At 44.4% G+C, this 22,195-nt stretch overlaps 1 protein-coding gene and 1 long non-coding RNA gene across 6 annotated transcripts in view; one reads left to right on the top strand and one right to left on the bottom strand.

Moving 5' to 3' along the window:
* SSR3 (signal sequence receptor subunit 3) overlaps positions 1-10,622 on the bottom strand; it is a 37,700-nt gene extending 27,078 nt beyond the window's left edge. For 2 of the 5 annotated variants that reach the window (XM_070509618.1, XM_070509617.1), the window contains exon 1: positions 10,464-10,581. The gene's annotated coding sequence lies outside the window, so the exon portion shown is untranslated. Of the gene's footprint in view, positions 1-208; positions 310-10,463 lie in introns of those variants that run through there. The other 3 variants (XM_070509616.1, XM_044770968.2, XM_070509619.1) reach the window with 3 other exon arrangements.
* Positions 10,623-15,441: 4,819 nt separating this feature from the next.
* On the top strand, positions 15,442-20,713 carry LOC106835369 (uncharacterized). Its single transcript, XR_001399098.3, has 3 exons — positions 15,442-15,663; positions 15,879-16,019; positions 17,396-20,713. It is a non-coding gene; the product is annotated as an uncharacterized lncRNA (long non-coding RNA).
* Positions 20,714-22,195: the final 1,482 nt, after the last annotated feature.

Below are 22,195 nucleotides of genomic sequence, written 5' to 3'. Positions count from 1 at the left end.
TAAGAAACATTGATCTAACCTATCTATCTCTCCAGCCACCCCATCTGTCCTCACTGTCAAACTTGACCTGCTGCCCCCTTCTCTGGCCCCTCATTCTTGCCTCCACCAGCGTCCTCTGGCTCCTGCACCCTCCACTCCCTCTCTGCCCTCCAGCGCATCAAGGTCACAGAGAACCTCCCATTGTGAGGTCCCACTCTGCAGGCCTTACCTTGCTTGACTGGGCAGCGTGCCAGGCTGACCGGCCCTCCTTGCAGCGTCCCCTTCTCCGGTCCCTCACGCTGCCCTCTCCTGGCTGTCTCCCCACGCTGTGCCTTCCCCCTTTTCCCAGGCTTCATCCCCTCAGGTTCTGTCCTTGTCTTTCTCTGCCCACTCGTGTTTGGCAATCTCATCCACTCTCTTGGCTTTTATTGCCATCCAAACGCTGACTCTCAAAGAGCCTAACAGCTTCCCTGGACGCCCTGAAATCCCGCTGCCTCCTGCACAGCTCCACTCGGGCCTCTCAGAGCACCCTCAAATTCCGTGCCAAGACTCAACTCTATCTCACCGCACACCCCCAAACACGTCCTTGCTTCATTGTTTCCTATTTCAGTTGACATCCAGTTGCCCGAGTAACATGGGCATTTCCTTCTCATCCAGTCAACCAAGTCCAGTTGGTCCTATCTCCGACATAATTTTAATTTGGTTTTCTTTTTAAGTATTACTCCTCTGGGAGGCTGTCTCTGATCCTAGACTAGGTTTGGCCCCTGCTCTGTGCTTTGAGAGCGTGCAGTCCTTGCCCTAGCACAGCACTCATCAGAACCCATAGTAACTGCTCACTGTCTGACTCTCGAGGACAGCACGGAAGGTGTCAGGGACTCCAGCAGCACAGTCTCCACCCACCAGCCTCTCGGAGTCTAGCGAAGAGCACTGATCGTTGGAATAGACACAGAAAATGCATGTGTGAGGCTCTCATATTCTGTGGAAGGATTGCGTGAGTTGTGGCTGTGCACACTGGCTTGAGGGGACAGGGGAAGCACTCTTGTGGCTTCTCCCTGCTTCAGTCGAGAGCCTCACAACAAGTAGGTCTGCTGAGTTGATTCCAAATGAATTCTTTCGGGGAGAACAGAATAAATTGCATGTATCTTCCTTTAGAAATGCTGACCTTTATAGTTAACAATACTGTATTGTGTATTTGAAAGTGGCTAAGTAGATCTTAAAAGTTCTCATCACAAGAAAAAAATCGTAACTATGTGTGGTGGTGGATGCTAACTAAACTTCTTGCGGAAATCATTTCACAATATATACATATATCAAATCATTATGTTGTACACCCAAAACTAATACAATGTTATATGTCAATTATATCTCAATTTAAAAAGAAAGAAAGGGGAGAAAAAGGAAAAAGAAATGCTGACCTTAATTCTGAAAGCCCTTAAACCTAAATATGGTCTGAAAATCTAAGCATTTTAATTCTATAAACTAGTCTGAAATAATGTTAATAAAAAGTCTTGGTATGCCTGTTGCAAGATCTATTGTGTATTTATAAATACCGTGTGCATATTAAATATTCGAACATGTATTATAATTTACTGTATAGTGCTTACTCCCAATTTTCTCTTCCTGAAAAGGATCATGCGGCTGTTAATTAAGTTAAGAAAGTCTGTTCCTCAGTTCTCTTCCACTATATTAGCTAAAACGATGTGGTCCATATACGGTGGGAGCCATGGAGAAAAGATCAAATCTGGTGATCGTGCTACTGGTTGAAATTCTGCGACCTTTCACATGTTTGTTTTCAAAGGGAACAATGAAAAAAAAGTTCTAAAAGCTGTTTCTTTACACTTTTATTAAAGTACAGTTTCTGAAATAAGTTCAAATTACCAGTTCCAAAAAAGGCTGTTTTTCCTTAGCGCTCACACGTGGCTTTCAGGAGTTCCCGGCTTAATAATTTGTTGTAGCGCCAAACCCCTGGCTTCATTTCCTTTGCCCATCTGCACATTTTGCATGCATACGGGCTGTTGGTGTGCATATGTATCCAAGCCTTTGCATATGGAATGAGTATGGTTTCAAAAGCAGGCCCATAAAAGTTCCAAAGGAAGTGGTGAGTGCGTGGAGGGCGTCCAGCCGCCCGCTGCAGATGGCGCTGCTGGGATGGGGGCGTGGAGGGAGGGCGTTCCCAGCTCTGATCAGTCCGCCTTTGCTTGGCAGGAACCTGCGTGCTCTTGAATGGATGGCGCTGGCTCTGTGTGTTTAGTAGTTATGAGGCGCTTTCACATGGCGCTAACTGTGAAATTCACGGAGGAAAACGCAAGGCTCTTTTTAATGAACGCAGAATAATGTCTGCTTTCTTTTGCAACTTGGTGCAAACAAAAAAAGGTCTGAAGGCTAAAATCAGCGTCAATATTTGATACTGATGAAGAATAATAATGATCATCAAACTCTCTAACTTGCTGTGAAAGAGGAAACAAAGAACAATGGGTTAGTTATGATCTTAGGGGTGTCTCAATCTTTTTCACTTAGCGCCACAGAAAGCCAATTGTCTAGTGAAAGTAAAGGTTTATAGGGATTTCAGTCATTTTACCGCCCGAGGAGGCTGCTCAGTAGGAAAGGGGAGTGGAGGCAATATTTGATCTAAGGAAGAATTAGGTTGGGATGGGGGGACCTATGGAAGGTCTAACTTTGGAGTGTCTAAGTTTGAATTCAGCTATTTTTACACTCTACTTTATACTGATAAATTAAATTTGCAATATAGTTCTCGATAAAGGACAAAATAACCAATAACTGATTGGTTTAGACCCTGGGCTCCACCAACAAAGCAATTCTATTTGGGGATAGTGGCTGACAGCTCAGGTCAGACCTGAAAGCTAGAGAAAGGGGACAAAATTGTGATTTACTTTTGAAAATCCTTGTTCCATTTATCTTGCATTCCACAGTGTGTAGCGCAGCTCCTCGTACATAGTTGGCACTCAAAAATATTTGCTGAGATGAAATGACTGGCTACCAACTGGACAAGTACAATAAGGGCAGAGGGACGTGGCCATACGAACTGAGCTCGTGCTGTTGAGAGATTGCCTCAAAGAGTTGAGTGACCTCTGAGGGAGGGAAAGGGGGAGGAGAAGTGGCTGATGTGCATTGTAACAAATCTCTTGATGAAATGAAAACACAAATGATCCCCAAACAAGGTGAAGCAATGAGAATCAAACATGATCTACATCATGTATAAGGGAAGGCGCAGTTTGCGTAGGAAGGACAACTTGAGGGTTATTATGTTATCCACGTATACACAAATTCATTCCAGTAGTGGATATCCTACTTAGTAGGTGTCACTCTGGTCCCTCACTGAGGCGTGGCCAGCTGGCAAGCCATGGAGTGGCCAGCTGTATCCCCTGGTACCTTCTTCAACATGTGGGTTTCTCAGATGAACTTTTTTTTTATTGGGTTCATAATAATTTGCATCAATGTGAGATTTCAGTTGTACGTTATTTCTTGACTGTCACCACGTAAGTGCTCCCCTTTACCCACTGTGCCCTCCCAACCCCCTTCCCGTGGTAACCACTGAACTGTTTTCTTTGTCCATGTGTTTGTTCACATTCCACATATGAGTGAAATCATCTGGTGTTTGTCTTTCTCAGACTGGCTTATTTCGCTTAGCATAATTCCCTCCAGGTCCTTCCATGTTGTTGCAAATGGGATGAATTTGTCTTTTTTTATGGTTGAGAAGCATTCATTGTTTGTATATACCACATCTTCTTTATCCAATCATTGGTCGATGGGCACTTGGGTTGCTTCCATGTCTTGGCTATTGTGAATAGAGCTGCGATGAACATAGGGGTGCATATGTTACTTTGGCTTGTTGATTTCAAGTTGTTTGAGTAGATACCCAGTAGTGGGAGAGCTGGGTCATATAGTAGTTCCATTTTTAGTTTTTTGAGGAATTTCCATACTGTTTTCCATAGTGGCTGCACTAGTTTGCATTCACACCAGCAGTGTGTGAGGGTTCCCTTCTCTCCACACCCTTTCCAACATTTGTTATTTTTAGTCTTAGTGATTATAGCCATTTTAACAGGCATGAGGTGGTATCTTAGTGTAGTTTTGATTTGCATTTCCCTGATGATTAGTGATGTTGAACATCTCTTCATGTGTTTATTGGCCATCTGTATATCTTCTTTGGAAAAATGTCTGTTCATCTCCTCTGCCCATTTTTTGATCGGGTTGTTTGCTTTTTTATTGTTCAGTTGTGTGAGTTCCTTATATATTATGGAGAGTAACCCCTTGTCAGATATATGACCTGCAAATATCTTCTCTCAATTGGTGGGTTGTCTCTTTGTTTTGATTTTAGTTTCTTTTGCCTTGCAGAAGCTCTTTAGTCTGATGAATTCCCACTTGTTTATTTTTTCTTTTGTTTCCCTTGTCTGAGAGGACATGGAATTGAAAAGATCCTTTTTAGTTCGATGTCAAAGAGTGTACTACCAATATTATCTTCCCAGAGTTTTATAGTTTCAGGACCTATCTTCAAGTCTTTGATCCATTTTGAGTTTGTTTTTGTGTATGATGTGAGATAATGGTCTACCTACATTCTTTTACATGTGGCTGTCCAGTTTTCTCAACACCATTTATTGAAGAGACTATCTTTTCTCCATTGTATGTTCTTGGCACCTTTGTTGAAGATTAGCTGTCCATAGATGTGTGGTTTTATTTCTGGGCTTTCAGTTCTATTCCACTGATCTGTGTGCCTGTTTTTGTACCAGTACCATCCTGTTTTGGTCACTTTGGCTTTGTAAGACATTTCGAAGTCAGGGATTGTGATACCTCCAGCTTTGTTCTTTTTTCTCAGGATTGCCTTAGCAATTCGGGGTCTTTGATTTTCTCATACAACTTTTAAGATTCTTTATTCTATTTCCACAAGGAATAATGTCATTGGGATTCTGATAGGGATTACATTGAATCTGTAGATTGCTTTGGATAGTGTGACATTTTAACTATGCTTATTCTTCCGATCCATGAGCAAGGAATCTCTTTCCATCTCTTTAAGTCATTACCAATTTCAGATGAACTTTTTGAAGGACTACATTGACTTGAAAATTACTAAGACTGTGGTGAAATGACTTTAGAGTAAGCACATTGAAAGCAAGAGACAATCCATTCATCCTAACACAAACCTCAGCAGTCAGGTGGGTTGGTGGGAAGGTAATCAAAGGATAACACATTGGTCTATGCACTTGTTCCTGGATAACCATTTCTGAGAGTTATCTGTTCTTCAAAAATGAAGGCTAGTGAAAACTTTTTTCTTTTTTTTTAAAGATTGGCAGGGCTAACAACTGATGCCAATCATTTTTTTTTTTTCTTCTGCTTTATCTTCCCAAACCCCCCTTGTACACAGTTGTATATCTTAGTTGCAGGTCCTTCTAGTTGTGGGATGTGGGACGCTTCCTCAACATAGCCTGACGAGCGGTGCCATGTCCGTGCCCAGGATCTGAACCCTGGGCCGCCACAGTGGAGAGCGCGCACTTAACCACTCGGCCGCGGAGCCAGCCCCTAGTGAAAACTTTTATATTGAACCTATTTCTAAGTTATTAGGTACCAGCTTTTAGGGTCTGTTGGAGGATGACTACTCTAGAGAAGGTAGCAGGAGCTAATCAAGTAGATGAGGTTTCCCAGGCCAGGGTGTAGAGAAGAGCAGAGGGCCTGGGACAGACAAGGTGAGTGTGTATATTTTGGAGAAGTGCGAAGTGGAGATCCTCAACGGGCACAGAAGGAACAACCTGAGACGACCAGAGAGAAACCAGGAGAGGTCACTGGGTGAGAGAGGCACCAAGAGAAGAGAGCGTTTCCAAGAAGAAGGAGGGAGTTTTAATAAATTATAATAGTGAGCTTTGCAGATTTACTCCATGATACTATTTTCTTTTGCTATTTAACTCCTTCAAGCTTCAGAGAGTTCTATACCTACCTGGGTGTTTCTGGGGTTAGTGATCCAGAAACACATGTAACATACCCAGATGATTCATAAGTATGTAAGTTTTGAATAAGTCTAGCATGACAAGCTTCGTGAACCAAATATTAATCGCATGAGGCCCAAAATAGAACCGTTCCAGAGGGGCCAATGTGATCAGGATTCGGGCCTTTCCCCTTGTGAAGACACGGCCCTGCTCCACCTCTCAGGACGAGCAGGTGTCTGAAGCACTTCCAGGTATCACATCCACACACAATCGTAAAACTAGAGCTGAATTTTCTTCTGCTCTGCCATTGGGAAAGAACTAATATAAAAAATGGTGGAAAAATAATGCATAAAAAGAGCAATACACTCAAATTCACAGACACTGTTAATTTCTTTAGGATATTGATTACATTAGGTATTACTTGTTTGTTTTTGCAGTTCTCGGGGCAAATTAAAATCACAGTGAAATACCACTACACATCTACTAAAATGGCTAAAATACCCAAAAAATCGAAAACCAAAAAAACCCCCAAAACTTGGCAATACCAAGGGCCAGTGAAGATATGGAGCAACTGATGAAATTTTCACATATTCCTAGTAGGAATACAAAATGGTGGAATGAGAAAGGCAAGAAAGCTGTCTGTCTATAAGAGTGAAAAGTTAGTTCCCAAAAGTCCCCTAAATGATTTCTCCCTCTCATCTTATTAGCCAGAATTTGGCATGTGTCCAAACCTAACCCCTGGCAAGAGAAATGGGGCCTTCAGAAACTGAGACCATGCAGGACCCATCTTCTGGTTCTGAGGCAGGGACCAGGCTCCTCTGAGTACTCAGCGTTAAGGGGTGGGGAGTGGCTACCTGAAGGCAATCCAGGTGTGATTATGAACCTGGCTGGGTGGGGCTGGGAGGAAACAGATGTCTGATCGGCAAAAACAGCACGTGGCCCATTCGCAAGAGCGACTGACTAGGCCAGACCCTTCCCACCTCCAACCCTCAGTTTCTTCCTGGACCAACTGGGGATGTCCCCGTAACTGAACGGTTCAAGGTATCCCGCACAGACCTGACCTGGGCTAGGTGCTCAGAAATTGTATCTCTGCTGCTTTCAGTTTATCTGCATGAGCATTTTATATAATAATATGTTATCTTTCATATTGATGCAAAAATTTTTCTAAGTGTATTGAGGATATATTAATTGGGAGAGTAAGACACCTATAGAAATTTGTACTGATTGTGTGGTCAATCTTTTCTTTTTTTAAATTTCTTTTAACACTTTTGAACTTAGAAAGTACTCCCAAACCCCTTTGCACTTCTCTTGACTGGTATCTAATACGAAGTTGTATTTTTCCTTCTAGTCTTTTTGAACGTGACTTGCTGCATTCTGCTCTCTTTAATCCATATTGGATTTGGAAGGGTATTAGCTGTAAAATGAAGATCTGCGTTGAGTTCTTTCCCAACCAATTGTTTCACTATCACTTTAATAAGTGATATTAAGTTATTTAATAATAACACTTTCCCACATTGATTATGATGCCTTTGTTACAAGAGATTATATTCTTATAAAATTTGGAGCAAGAGACCGGGAAAATCTCTCCTCATGTAAACCACCCACCCCCTGCACACACTGCAACCACGTCTGTAAATTTAAGAACTGACAGCTGCATAAAATTCAGTCTTTCCACCCGGTCAACTGCCCTTCCCCTCCCATCTTCATTTAGTACCTTTGGCTGACTTTCTGTAGTTTCCCTTCTATCGAGTCCCCACAGTGCTGATTCAGATCATTGTAGGTACAGTAATTCTTCCTGACTCTTGTGATTTGTCACTGTTAGAACAGCATGCTGGAGTTTCCATGTGGCTGCCTTGTGATTTTCTCCGTGTCAACTTCCTTATTCTTTTTTTGGCGAGAAATCTAGCACAAATTTGCGCACCTCTTTTCATTTTAATCTACCCTCCAATTAGTACACTACTGGGCGGAGACTATTTTTACAGTTTTTATAGTTCCCATATTCTTCAGCTTTAGCCAAACTGGATAGTTAATCCTTCAACATGCTGTGTACTTTCTCACTTCCGTGCCTTTCTCATGCTATTCCCTGGAGCTAGCAAGCACATGCCACCACCTCCCTGCTCGTTTTGTCCTGTCCAAATGCTAAGCATCAATGTTTGACATGTTGGACAAACCTAACAGGTAAATAAACAAAGATATATAGATTCAATGGAATATTATGCAATAACCAAAAATGAACAAAAGCGAAGAAGAGGAAGAGGTGGAGGAGGAGGAAAACATTTACTAAAATAGGTATAAACAAGTTGTACAGACACCTCGTTTGTAAGTAGGTGTGTCGGTCAGTGCAGATTAGCATAACAGAAGGGCAGCAAGAATGAGGGCAGCCGGGGAGAGGTCAGAACCGGATCCTAGGATTTGTCTTTGCCAGAGAGAACTCTCTGTCTCTGTCTCTCTGTCTGTCTCTGTCTCTCCCTGTCTATCTTTCTTTCTCTCTCTCTCCCCTTTTATCTCTCATTGTTATTTTTTCTATTTGGCTTAATTCTCCTCCACCACAGAGAGCCTTTCTCCTTGGGGCAGGGGCGGGGGCAGATGGTGACCACCAGATTCTACAATTCTGTAAGCCAGTTCTGAAGTTTAAAAAGCGCTGGGAAGGACTCTGACAGGTATGGATTGACTGGCAATTGCTGTGATCATAGGAATGGCTACCTTGAGGGTCAGACCTGGAACAAGACTCCCCCTGTCATCAGAGAGAAGGGCTGGTGTGATTGGCAGTCTTGTCAAAACCACTTGATTGGAGTGGAGAAGAGGTAGCTCCCCAAAGGAGATGTGTGTTGATTGGGGTGGGAAGGAGGGGAAGATCTCAGGAGAAGCAGCCAAGGTGCTGAGTAGACAGAAAACCCACAATTGCAGACTACAAATTGGCATGCAAGGCCATTTATGATCACCCCTGACATGGCTCCAGCCTGCTTTCATCACTCTGTCCTTCTCGTAGTGTATTAGGAACAGTGAATTAGTTAGAGCTCTGCATCTCCTGAGCTCCACCTTTGCACGTGCTGTTCTTTCTTTATCTAAGCCCTCCTACTCCTCCTGCCTCCACCTGCTTAATTCCAACTCATTCTTCAATTCATATTGCAGCTGTCGCCTGTTCTAGGATGCCTGCAAGCATTCCACACTTTTCCCCAATCTGAGTTAGAATCCTGTAAGTGCTTATAGTACTTGGGGCTCACCTCTAGCACAGCACATATCACATCATATGGTGATGCAGTCCAGCTAGTCTAAGCAGAAGGAGACTTATTACAGGATACAAGGTAGCTTACAGAATTTCAGGGAAGCTAGGCAGCCCAGCCTGGATATTACCCAGCCTGTGAGCAATACAGCCAGGAGAAATGTCCAACTCCTGCAGAAGCCCCGCAGCCAGCCACTGCCTGCTGCTTGGCCCCTCCAACTCTAGAACCAGGATTCCAGAACCCCCACAACAACTGTCATTGAAGAACAAAGCACCTCCCCCATCCTTCCTGCCTGAAGGACCTGTGGCCACCACATTACGATGTTTGCCTTCACCTGCTAAACCTCTCCTCTACAGAAGCCTGTCACATAGAGAATCTAGCTGCAAGGGAAGAGAGAAGTGTCGTCTTTACTGCAATGGACAGAGGGTTGCAGGCATATTAAGTGAGCCAGTTTCTAGTGTCTTCCACAAAAGCTGTGTTAAGGGCATACAAATTTATGCTTTTCATACTGTATTGGTAAATAGTTTCACAGTCTGTATGAAATCTTTGTTCCCAGAAATATTTTTAATTTACCATCCATTTTATCTGACATTAGTGTTGCTAAGCCAGTTTTCTTTTGGATACTCATTTTCTGGTGTATCTTTTCCCCATGCATTTATTTGTAATCTGTCTATGTTATTTTGTTTGAGGTATATAACTTGTAAGCAGTATGGATAACTGGAGTTTTGAGAAAACAATATAAGAGTCTTGTCTTTTAGTAGGTGAGTTTAAATATTTACTTTTCACTGTGATTAGGAATCTAACAACTTATCGCTGATAGTTTATAATTTCTAATTTATTAAGGTTGTTCTTTTTTCCCTCCTTTTCTGTCTTCTTTTGGATTATTAGGTTTTTCTAATTCCTTGTCTTTTTCTTCAATAATTTTGGTAGTTCCACATTCTATTTCTAATCATTTAGTGGTTCTAACAGACAAGTTTATATTTTCCTAACCAAGTGAATAGTTAAGTCATATCTCTAGCCTCCTCCTGGACAAGATATTTAGAAGAACATTACCTCCCTCCTGACTCACCACTTTCCCCAAATGCCCATGTTATTATTACCTAGATTTTGGCCCAAAATGTTTTTATCTGTGCTTGGAAAAAAAAAGAAGTTTGTCTGTGTGCCTACTCTGGCATCTTGATCTAGAGGTTATGACAGCCGTTGATCTCTTCCTTTCTCAAATTCCTCCTGGCTGCATGGCCTTTCATCTCCATTCTCGACTCCCCATGCTGTGACCATTTCATGCACGTCTTATGAAGACCCGCGGCTCCCTCGCCCCTTGCCTTACCTGACACCGCCCTGAAGACCTTCAGCCTAGAGAGGAAGGGGACGCTCCCAGGCTGAAGAGCATGTGCCCCGGGCCCGGAGAACGTGAAAGCACTGCAGCTTCCGAGCTCCCTCGCCTCCTCCTGCCCTTCTCTTTTTCAGCACATGACCTCGCCTCCTGCTTCAGAGGAAATAGAAGCCATCAAGTAAGAGCTCTGAAAATTTTCCACTTCCTCACCAATAAATTCATGTCCCCACCCATATTTCCCTCTCAGACTCACGTGAAGCAGTGACTGTCTTCCACTCCCAGGCCAGCTTTAGGACATAGCTCCTCGATTCCTCCTCCTGTCTCCTGTCTTTCTAATTCTCCCTCTCTAATCCCTCATTGGCCACCAGACAATACTAGCTAAACAACTTGGCTTGTAGTGAACACTTAATAAATACTTATAAAGGATACAAATGGATACATGTATCATATAGCATGCTTATAAAATGGCCATAATAGCTGTCTTTCACCTGAGATTTTGCTAAGAATATCAAGATATTGTAAATACTCAGTTTAATAAATAAATAATAAATTCATGTTGTGAATTCATAGAACAAATATCTGAGTCCTACAGTTGCCATGTTGTAGGCACTGGGGAAAGAGAGTGAACATAATAGACAAGAACTCCACCCTCAAGTAGCTGACATTCTAGAGGAGGAAAGCAGGACATAAATAAATCATCAAGTAAAATAATTTCTAGGGGCAGCAGGGGCTGGCTATAAAGAAAATTAAATGGAGTAATGGGTAGGAAGCGGCGTGTTTGAGGGAAAGTGAGAAGGCCGGTGTGGCAAAAGCAACAAGAACACAGGGAGTGAAGTACAAGGCAAGGCAAGGAGGGCAGGAGCCAGAGCATATTGTGTGTTGATTCTGCTGTAAGTGCATTTTGTGCCATTTACTTTTTAAAATATACATTGTAGGGGTTCGCTGGTTCAGATCCCAGGTGCAGACATGGCACCACTTGGCAAAAGCCATGCTGTGGTAGGCATCCCACATATAAAGTAGAGGAAGATAGGCATGATGTTAGCTCAGGGCTAGTCTTCCTCAGCAAAAGAGGAGGATTGGCAGCAGTTAGCTCAGGGCTAATCCTCTTCCTCCTCCTCCTCAAAAAAAAAATATATATACATTGTAAAGCTGCACAGAAAGTGTACAGCTTGATGACAACCCACACATACCACACTCACACATGCACACAAACACACAACTCATGAAACAACCACCCAGTAAAAGGTAAGGAACATTTCCAAAGCCCAGAAGCTTCCCTTGTGAGACCAATCTACCCATCCTCGACCCCAGTCCCAGCAAAGATAAAGTGCCAGGAACCACTAGCTGGCTTTCTGTCACTGCAGATTAGTTTTCCCTGTTCTTGAACCTATAAACAGAATCATATGATACAAATTTTTGTCTATCTTCAATTGCTTAATCTGAGAGAGTCATCTATGTTGTTGTGTATGCCAGTAGTTCACTCTTTTTTTGTTACTTGTATTTTGTTATATAAACACAACATCATTTATCTCTTGTAGTATTTATGGACATTTAGATTGTTGCCAGCTTTTGTCTGTTACAGAGAAAGCTGGTATCAACAGTCTGGAGCATCTCTTAGTGGGCATGGGCGCTCAGTTATCCAGGGTCCGTACCTAGGAGGGGAATTGCTAGGTCACAGCGTCAGCCTATGTTTAGCTTTGTTAGATGTTGCCTAACGATTTTCCAAATTCATTAAATATTCCCTTCCACCAGCAGCATGAGAGTTCCAGTTCCTCTCCATCCTCAGCAATCCTTGGCATTATCAGTCTTTTTAGTTTTTAAAATTCTCCCCAGTCTGGCAGGTGTGCAGTGGGGTCCTTGTTGCTGTAACTTTAGTTTCCCTGCTGATTAATGATGTTGAACACCTGTTCATATTCCAACTGTATCTCTGGATTTTGACTTTGATGGGCTGTCAACAGGAGACTGGCCTGATTAGTGTTTTTAAAAGCTCTCACTGGTTGCTCCGTGGAGGACCGACTGTAGGGAGCGTGTAGGAGGCAGAGGGAGCATTTAGACGGTTATCATGGTAGTCTGGGCAGGAGAGGAAGATAGCTTAGATTAATAGAGGCAAAGGAGTCAGAGAGAAGAGAAAAGTTTCAAGATATATTTTGGAGGAAGCCTACAGAATGTACCCACAGATTGGACATGGGAGAGGAAAGGGGGAATCAAGGATGATCTGAACAACTGAAAGGATGGTGGTACGTTTCCCACAGCGTGGAAATCTAGGGGAGGAGCTGGTTCCTTGAGGGTTAGAAGTTATAGGACATGAAAGAAGAGACTGAACCACACCGTGGCAAGCTGTTCCATCCCCAAAATAAAAATAAATAAGTAAATTCTGGTCACAAATTGTGCTCAAAGAAACATTCCGGGCACTGAGAGGACTGTGGTGGACTCTGCTCTGCTTCCCTGACTTGCAAATGAGCTCTGTAGCACAGTGCAGTGTGGGTTTGCCAGCAAAACTTACATAACTTCATTTATCGCTAATGTTGTTGGGGCTTTTTCCTTCCAAGAATAAGTGTGTCTTTACAAGATGAAATAAAAATCCAGAAATTTAAAATTAGATTAGTTTGAAAATTACTGGCATCCTTCTTCTGTAAGGTCACTCTGCCCTTGCAGGCCAGTGCTGGGGAAGTCACACATTTCTTTCTCCGTCCCACACTTCTGCTTATTTTCATGCAATAAAAGCAAGTCCTTAACATTTCAAAAGCTTAGCGCATGTGGCAAATATTTTTATCCTCATTTAAACATTTAATTTTAAGTTATGTAAATGGTAGAATGCCAGACCACTAGTTTACCAGGCCCTTTCTATGTGGAAAACAAAATTCTGTACTTGCAGAAATAATAAGCTGACTCTTCAAGTCTCCACAGCGTTAGGCTGCCTGCTGATTCAATTTGTGTGTGCTTTTTAGTTCTTAAACCAGTGACAATTCTACATAAAGGAAGGACCTTGCCGTCAGTAACAGCTTACTACAGATGGTCCCCATGCCGAATACAGGTCCTACAAGGCACGCCTTATTATTATCTCCAGTTAACACGAGAAAACTAACTGACTTCAGAACTTGCCCGGGATCACTTGGCGGGTAAGTGACAGGGCCAAGATCAGAAGCCAGGTTTATCTGAGTCTAAAACTGAAGCTTTTGGGGCTGGCCCCGTGGCCGAGTGGTTAAGTTCGTGTGCTCCGCTGCAGGCGGCCCAGTGTTTCTTTGGTTCCAATCCTGGGCGCGGACGTGGCACTGCTCATCAAACCACACTGAGACGGCGTCCCACATGCCACTACTAGGAGGCCCCACAACGAAGAATATACGAGTATGTACTGGGGGGCTTTGGGGAGAAAAAGGAAAAAAAAAAAAAATATGAAGACTTCTAAGTACAGAGTTCCCTTTATAAAGCTGTGCTTTCTCCAGCTTGACTGGGCACACCAATCACCTGGGCGCTTGCTAAAATGCAGGTTTTGATTCAGATAGGTATTATATACTAAAAGTTTGCATCCCCTAAAACTCATATGTTGAACTCTAATCCCCAAAGTGATGGTATTTGGAGGGGAGGCCGTTGGGAAGCAATTAGGTCAGGAGAGTGGAGCCCTCATGAATGGGATTAGTTCCCTTGTAAGAAGAGGCCAGAGAGCTTGTTTGCTGTCTTTCTGCCCTGTGAGGACACAGCAAGAAGACAGCCCCCTATAAACCAGGAAGAGGGCCTCGACAAGAACCCCACCATGCCAGCACCCGATCTTGGACTTCCAGCCTCCAGAACAGTGAGAAACAGATATTTGTTGTTTAAGCCCCCCTGTCTGTGGTAATTTGTTATAGCAGCCCCATGGGCGAGGCAGGTAGGTCTGGGGGGAGGTCTGACATCCTGCGTTCCCAACAAGCAGCCCGAGGGGGCTGGCACTGCCGATCCCAGACCACCCTTGGAGCAGCAGGGTTAGGAAGCGTACGTGAAGGTACGAAGTAACAGCAATAGCACTACCTACTACCTCTCCAGTTCTACCATGCACTGGGGACTCTGCTGAGTACTTCCTGATGTTAGACATCAACGCTCACAAAAATCCTACAAGGTAGTCGTTAATCTCTCCACTTTACAAACGAAAACTTAAAAATCAGAATTGGCTTGAATTTTAGTCACAACGTTTTTTCCCCACAAAGTAAGACACACAGGCAGAATGGAAGTGATAATATCATTGTCTTTATTTTCCTTATTACTACAAAATAAAGAAATGAAGCCAGAGGGGCCTAGCCCGTTGCTTGGCTTTGGCCCATGCAGGGTCTCAGCATTTGTCCTAGTCACGTGGCCTCTCTGTGGCCTCATTGTGAGTCAGAAAGCAATCTGGTCCAGGCATCAAAGCCTGAAAAGTTTTCCCATTTCCTTCCCCACATTCAAAACAAAACAGCTCTGGGCAAGGATGCATTTCCATCCCATGGTTATTTGATAGAAAAAGAAAAACCCAGTTTGGAATAAAAAAGCATTCTTAAAACAAATATCAATTACCTGTGGTAAAAAAAATATACACACACACGTATACCTGCTAATGTGCACTACAGTTCCAGCTGCCTGCAGAACGGTTATGTTGTCTTTAGTTAATATTACTGATTCATTTCCACATGAGTACTTTGTGAGTTAAATACATTTATGTGGTTCTTTTTTTGTAAAGATTCCAAACTGCGTCATTAAGAATAAACCAAGGAAAAAAATAAAACCCCCGTTTCTTTTCAGGGGGTCCCAGGTCCCTGTGTAGCCGGGAGGGGATCCCTGCGTGGGCGGCTGTAGCGGAGCAGCGGCTGCCCCACGGCCCAGCGAGTTTCGCTCCTGTCCAGGGCCGGCCTGACCCCGTGGGCTGCTGAGTTTGGAAGCCCTGGTTAATAAGCAGGGTTTACAAACAGCCAGCATTGGCTCATCATCCTCCCGGCGAAAATCTGGCCGAGTACATTGGAACGCTGAAAAACGGTTTCCTTTCAACAAAGTGAAAGCAGCTGCTTCACACAAGAAGCATTCACGGCGTTTGTGGAAGTCATCGTGCCCTCATTCGAACGCTGTAATGCTCAGATGTGCGAGCGACAGATGGCCCCTCCTCCCTGTCACGCAGCAGGCGGTCTGGCGGGAGACCCTTGGCGCCTCCGAGGAGGCCGGCGTGTGCTGGAAGGCGTCGAGGGGCAGCCCAGTAAGTTTCCCCTCTGGCTTGCTGGTGAACAGGAGAACTTCCTGAGGGTCGCAAGGGTCAACAGGATGAATGGAAAGTTTCATGCGCGGTAGGGAGAGATGATACCCAGAGAACTGAATGACTCTTTTTTAAAAAGCAAATACGTTCTCATGCTCAATTTAAAGGGTGGAGAATATTACAGGGACCTTTTATTCATTCAATAAATCTTTATTAAGCCCCAGCTTTGTGCCAGACACGTGCTGAGGACACGATGAATGAGACTGCATGCCCTGCCCTGGAGAAGCTCAGCCTGGAAGGAGTTAGCCAAATATTCATACCCCGAGAGCTGCCTGAGAAGTGACTGCTGCGTCTTACAGGTGGGGCAAAAAATCCTGTCCATTAGGATCCCCAAAGAGAGCCCACAATACTCCCATCTGTTTGCCTTCAAACAGACACAGATATATTTTGCCTTGAAAAAGGTTTTCCAAAGGCCCTACAGTTCCTCCCCACTAAGACACCTCCACCAACATAAGTATCCTTGACCAGGGTGAAACTTCAAAACCCTCCTGCCCAGCAATAACAGACGGGGGGGCAGACGAACCGGGCTGCGCCAAACTGCCTCAGGAGCGGCCCCTCCCAGGCCCTGCCCACTGTGGGTAGGCGGCCCCCCTGCCCGGCCACCAGGACGCTTGTGAGAGAAGCCAGAAACTGGGGTTTTTAAAAAGATTAATTTCTTTTTTGAGAGTTAGGGTTCAAAAACATTTTTAACCCAGTGTAGATCACCAAAAATGGGTTTGCAGGCAGATTTCAGCTAAGGGGTTCCCAGACTGTGATCTCCAATTTCAGGAGACCCAATGCCCACCCCCTCAATGTCTTTAGGAATCTTACCAAGAACTGGCAACCCGGAATTTGCCTTCTCCGTGAAGTCCCACTGGGCCTCTTATGTTTTTGAAAATCCAACACATGGATATATTCAGACATCCTGCATCTCTCTCTCTCTCTCACTAGCTATCCAAAAATAATTATTTTCATTAAGAGTGGAACTTGAACACATTCATCAAGTTATGTTTTAAGAGGAACCTTTGAAAGGTATAAATGATTATGACTTAATTTGGTTCTTCTGACACTAATCCTCAACTTCTCATACTCACACCATTCTGGCTTGAAATCATAATCTCTCCTGGGCACTTGTCCTTCACTTCTGGACTGGTCAGAGCTCAAAATCCTGCGGGGCTTGTCTTTCAATGCCTGCAAAGACTTCGCTCTCCACCGCTCACCTGTCTTCTGTGTGCCCTGTGTGGACTGTATATGCTAATTACATGAAAGATTCCCTTTTGATTTTCTGTCTGCTGTCAGTGCTGTTTTCTTTGTATCCAACTGCAGCTGAGGAGAAACAAGATAAAATTGAGGGTGGAAGGCTCCCTGGATTTGTTTTTATGCAGAGAAGCTATTTTCATTCTTTAACTATTTTCTCACCTTATTAGGACCTAATTTATGCACAATAAGTAGAAGTAATTTTAATTAGCAGCCCGAGATTGTGAACTTTCCTTAGCAACATCCCAGAAGAGGCCTCAGTTCTAGTAACACTTCACGGCTGCTTTTCCAGAACACTGTATGTGTATGTGACAGTGTCCCTAACACAATATATTTATTTAAATCAGTTTAATCACTTTGGGATGTTTATTTGTGACGTTTTAATCACCCTGGCATGCTTTGACTAATGTTTGGTCTTTTTCTCCTAATCTCCTTATAGTTGCCATCAGAAGAATGTGTGTCGAGTGTCGCCAGCACTGACACTTCCCTGGAAATACCCATCCCTCAGGAATTTAAAACTGATTGTTTCGTCACCATGACTTCAAGCTGAGGCCTTCGTGATTAGTAATGCCTAAATGTGATCTAACTTTCTGAGAATGAGGAAAGTGATGACAATGAAAGCTGCAATTTTTTTTGACAAAGGATAAATTTTTTTAATTGAGGTCATGATGGTTTATAACATTGTGAAATTTCAATTGTACATTGTTATTTGTCCATCACCACATGAGTGCGCCCCTTCAGCCCCTGTGCCCACCTCCCAGCCCCCTCCCCCGGGTAACCACTGAACTGTTCTCTTTGTCCATGTGTGTGTTTGTCTTCCACACACGAGTGATTCATATGGTGTTTGTCTTTCTCCGTCTGGCTTATTTCGCTTAACATAATACCCTCAAGGTCCATCCATGTTGTTGCAAATGGGACAATTTTGTAAAAGCTGCAATTCTCAACCTTTTTTAGCGGTTGCCATGCCAGCATTGTTCTAACCACCCTGCCTCTGTCAGCTCACTGAACTCCTGTCACCGTGCCATTCTTCCAGGTGGCAGCACTGAGGCAGGGAGAGGCAGTGCAACTTGCCCACGCACAGAGGTGGGAGCAGAGCATAGCACAACCAGAGGCACTCACAACTAGAATGTACAGCTATGTACTGGGGGCCTTTTGGGAAAAGAAGGAAAAAAAAAGAATACAGACATATAATACATATTGTATAGTTTTATTCATATACAGTTTAAGAACAGGCAAAGCCTGGGGTGGTGGGTGGGGTGTGTATAGACTGGGAAGGGACACAAGGGAAACTTCTGGAGTGGAGAAAGGTCTTAGGTACTGATCTGGGTGTTGATCATGTATTCATGTATGCAGCTATAAACGTGTAAAAATCATGAAGTTGTACACTTGAGATGAGTGCACTTTATGCCTATTTTGCCTCAATAGAAATAAAATGAAATAACAAGCATGTAGGTAGAAGACTGTCAGGCTGTGATATGCCTGGCAGGATCCGGACCAGAGCCGAATGCAGGGAGCAGCTCACAATGGGGCTTGTGTGTCAAGCTCAGGGGTTTCCCCTTTATTCAGGGAGCCCCAGGCCTTGGGATCCGATCCGAGTGTCGAAAGCTCACTCAGGATCATTCTGCCTAAACTGGAGCTGAGGCCCAAGGGAAAGCCGGGAGGCGAGATTGCCTTAAACTGTCCTCGTCTGAGAAAAATCAAATTATACTCTATCGACTTGGTGAGGACACACTTTCTGTAAATACAAAATGCTGACCCATGGAGCTGGGGGCGGAGGCGGCAGCTCCGTGTCCCCACCCTGCCACGCGGGGATGCCGACACTATAAGGGTGGCTGCCGACCACGAGGCTTCAGAGATCCCTGGGCTGGCAGGGCAGGCCTCCTGGTTCACGGCCCTCCCCTCTTCTTCCGCTTCCCGCCCCCGGGGGCCTGCCACAGTGGCGGTTTTCTTCTTTTCTTCACAGTATTTGCATAGAGGAGGAAGAGGTGGATAGTGCTGGCCACACTGACCTAAATGAAATGCAGGGGTCACAGGTCATTTCTGTGCAGATTGTGTATCATGTCAAACAAAGTGAACTCACAAGTGCTCTTGTTCATGTAATTGCTCTTTCACAAAGCTGCCTTCGATTCCAGAAGGTTAACTTTTGGGAGAGAGAAGACAGAAATCACAGTGCCTCCTGGCCTGGGTGGAGCCGCCGAGGCACAGGGACCTCCCCGATCACAGGAGCCATTAAAAGCAGCGAAGCAGCAGCCCTATGAGGGTCCGGCCGACACGGGTGTGTTAGCAATTCCCACGTTACTCCAGCGTCTGGGATCCTCTAGGCTCACGTTTGCATCTGCCCACGCTTCATGTGAGAGCCCTTTTGGTCGGTTTTAAGCTCGTGCATAGTTGAAAAGCAACTCGGCTCCAAAGAAAACCAGAGTGCGGAGATGCAGTCAGAATTCTTCAGGCTGTGAGCGGTGATTTGTCTCAGTCTTACAATACTTCTCCGCTTGTTTCCCAAATAATCTCCAGGCTGTGAGAACCCATCTGAAATGTCACACACCTGAAGAATGTGCGCCGCAGGAACTCCCTGTTCCAGGACACTGTCCGCTTTAGTGAGTGTTTAACAGACTTTGGATGTTTTGTTTTCCTACTGAGGTGTCAGCTGAAGTCATACCCGCGTTGGGGGTCAGCATGGCCTCCTCCTAACTCACCCAGCACATCCTGAGAGACATCCTCACGTCCAGCTCTGAGAACGTCGTCACCGGTGGGGCCACGGTGAACACGGTCACAGTTGTCTTTAAAATCTGCCAACAGTTCTTAGAATGGCTGATGTGATGTCTGCGCACATCTCCTCCCCCAGGACCAGTCTATCACTTGGCTGTGCTGGGGCTCTCTGGGCTCATTTGTACAGACACTTATTCCGGGACAAGTTCATTTCTTGCCCTCAGAGTTTTCGTCATTTTCTATTTTAGCTTTTGGACGTTTTTGCTGCCATGTGGGATAATTGTATCCATGAAAGCTTGTTTTCTTCTCTCTGTCTCTTTTTTTTTTAAGCTTTTGTTGTTGTCATTGTCAGTTCCTGAAGATATGATGAGGTTTCTTTCTCTTTATATCTCACCAGCTAAACTATTTGGCGTATCACAAATAAATAATACATAGCACATAGTCATTCACTAAGGAAGAGAGAGTTAAGTCATAATGAATTTCCTGGAGCCAGAAAGCACCCCTTAATCTCTCCTCTCAGAGGGCGTTTGGGGTATGAAGCTGGAACAGCCTGAGGACACGTTGGTGTGCATCTGCATGCGATGCCTGCCAAGTACAAGAGGTAAAATAAGTCTCCCATAGATATCTCAGTGGGTACACACTCATGCTGGACAACCCGAAAATGACTGCCTTGTTCTGGAAGGAACATAGTGCTCCTTCAGTAAGTCAGAGGCTTCTTTTTCTGTTTGTGGCTGCCCGTACACTCCGGGTAGTTCAGTTGGCTGGAGCGTTAAGCACCACAGGCAAGAACAAGCCCAGCGTGCTCCCAGGCTGCTGAGACGGCTTGAAGGGGAGGGAGTCTGAGGTGAGCCCTGAAGAGCCAACCAGGTTCTGGGGGGTGGGACCACCAGGAGCAGCCTGGCCAGCGGGACCCCCCTGAAGTGGAGGTACACCAGGGCTACACCATTCTGTTAAAGGTCCTTGTATATTAAAAAATAAATGCTGAAAAAGATTAAAATTGGAGTATATTTTAAGTGTTTACAACAATTAAAACTACAAATTGACTATCTTTACCTGTTGGTGTATTTCTGTCTTACCTCATTGGAGATTATGTCCAAAGTCCACATTGGAGGCCCTGGGTGAGTGGCAGGCCTGGCCCATGCCTGTCTGGGATGCCACTGCCCCAGAGTTCACCCCAACTTGGACCGGGCAACCTGACAGACAAGGCCCACACTGTCCTTAGAGGTTCTTTTTCACCCTGTTCCCTGGACAGCCTGTGCCCTGAACAGGCCCTCAGTAAGTGTATCTTGAATAAATGAATTGAGTAATCTTTAAACATAAGCAAGACTTCCTCACTTCACTCCTCTTCTGAAATGCTCCCCCTCCTTGGCTCCTCCTAACCATGCGTCCTACCCACCTTTGAAGTTCTAGCCAAGTACCATATTTTTTGTGAAGTCTGTCTGTCTCAGTTACTGTACCCAGTTTCCTCTACGTGCTCGGAAGTCCTCCTGTGCTTACAGTCAGAACCATTTATAATAGTTATAATAGTTCGACGATCCCGTGCCCCCAGCCCCCTCTCTCACCCCAGCCTGGAGCATTCAAGCTCTTTGCAGTCAGGAACCATGTCTTATTCTTCTTTTGTATCTATAGTGTAAGGCCTAAAATTTCATGTGCTGCCTGGACATCTTTGAGTCTCGTGTGACCCCAGAGGGCTAACCATGAGCTCTCCTGCTTTCAGCAGATATGTTCCCCCCAACTCCACCACCCCGTGAGAAAGGCTCCCCACTAGGCTACTTCCCCTGTTAGCTGGACCAGCTACACTCCGCCTGCCCCTCGACCTGATGGAGTACTACTTCCCTACCAGCCTATGAAATTACTCACCTAAGCCAGTCACATCCTCCCCTGGGAACCAGAGGTCACCCTGTCCTCTTGTTACCGCCTCTTGTGTAGCAGGCAGCCCCTGTTCACTCGACTCCCAAGTGCCCCCCCGTGTGACCCTACATGGTATGTGTTGTCCTCCCACAGGGGGTGAGTGTCTGTAACCAATAAACTGCTGTCAGTCTCATCCGTCCAGCGTCAGGTGTGGTATGTTTGGCCATCTTGTACTATTTAGGGTGGTAAATCCCCCCTTCAATAATGGGGTGAATAGGAGGCCATCAGAACGGTATCACACAGAGAGTTGTCACTCAATAAATTTGTGTCCATTGCATGATCTTCATTCTTTGTGATAGCCCTAGGGTAGGAGACTGGAAATTAAATAATTTGCTGTAGATGATGACAGATTTATTTCCCTAGAAAGAATCTATTTGAATCATATAGCAATGGCTTCCGTTCACATAATTATATTTCAAGCAATCTTTACTTTGACCGATAAAAGCAAAGTTGCCTTAGGGCAAATCTGCTCTTAATTTCTATACTACTGATCTGGCATTTGCATTGTAATTCTTAATTGCTAACAGAAATAAATTATAACATTGTCCACTTACAAAAACAAGATGCTAGTATCAATCAATATAATCAGAAGATTAAAGTAACTGAAAGCATATGAGAA

Source organism: Equus asinus, chromosome 5, assembly GCF_041296235.1.
Source record: "Equus asinus isolate D_3611 breed Donkey chromosome 5, EquAss-T2T_v2, whole genome shotgun sequence".
NCBI lineage: Eukaryota > Metazoa > Chordata > Mammalia > Perissodactyla > Equidae > Equus > Equus asinus.
This window is presented reverse-complemented; position numbering and strand designations above follow the sequence as displayed.